Raw genomic sequence first — 1001 nt, forward strand, 5'->3', positions numbered from 1 at the left:
TATATATATATATATATATATATACATTAGAGGAAAAAGGACAACAAAAACCAAGGCAGGATGAGTATCTCAAGTTATTTACAATATTTAAATAGGGTAAAGTGAATTTTAGGTAATTAATTAATTAGTTAATTATTTAATAGATGTCTTACAGCTGTTTCTGGGATATCAATGATAGGTTGGTATCTCCACGCACTAGGTGTACCGTCATCAGAGACAAGGTGAGTATGTATGAAAGTTCTAGACAGGGAATTCACAGATTATAAAGGAATAAAATAGTAGACAGAATAATTAAGAGTAAAACATTAGATAGAAGAATACAGGCGGGGGAATAAAGTTCACCGCTCTCTTCTACAGAGCATGGAGGTTGGTCCATATTTCCGTGAAGGTATAGGTCCTTAAGTATAATCCCAGGTAAATCTAGGCAGTATTTTGAATGTTGCGTTACTGTTGAAAGAATACCTTAAGTGGTTAGCTAGTATGAAAATGGTCCGCGTAGGTATATATAGAGTGAGAAAGACAGACATCATGATAGACAATTATGGGTTGTGAGTGAGAGACATAAACCACTTTCTGAAGCAAATTCAAAACAACTGTATTTCACAAATAAAACTTAACCTAATCAACCCATTATTTTGTTGTTTTTACATTTATGACCACCCCCTTTTGGCCTCCCCATTATCGTCCCAAGTTTCTTCAATGCCCCACCGGCCCGAGGGGGTTAGCAGTACCACCCACTTTGGCAACCGCTGATATAAGCAAAGAACATACCTGACAAGTAGTTTTCCCCATGGTCTTCATTTCTCCAGCACAGATATGTTGTTCATTAACATTCGCACCATTTTCTTTGCAGCTCTTCTCGTCAATCAATGGGATATCGACATATAGAAGCTTATCTGAGCTGGAACTTTGTAAACCTACAGACAAGAATAAATCAATGATTGTTAAACTCTTCAAATTTAGCAAAAATTAAAGAGCCATTTTGGCGAAATAAATACACA

The 1001-nt window shown here is 36.0% G+C and overlaps 1 long non-coding RNA gene across 1 annotated transcript in view; it reads right to left on the bottom strand.

Annotated features, from left to right (window-relative positions):
• Positions 1–776: 776 nt before the first annotated feature.
• The window catches only part of LOC106882401 (uncharacterized), a 16026-nt gene continuing 15801 nt past the window's right edge, over positions 777–1001 (bottom strand). The window contains exon 5 of the long non-coding RNA XR_001410995.2: positions 777–917. This is a non-coding gene — a long non-coding RNA (uncharacterized LOC106882401). The remainder of the gene's footprint in view (positions 918–1001) is intronic.

This window comes from Octopus bimaculoides, chromosome 24 (genome assembly GCF_001194135.2).
Source record: "Octopus bimaculoides isolate UCB-OBI-ISO-001 chromosome 24, ASM119413v2, whole genome shotgun sequence".
In the NCBI taxonomy this organism is placed as follows: Eukaryota; Metazoa; Mollusca; class Cephalopoda; order Octopoda; family Octopodidae; genus Octopus; species Octopus bimaculoides.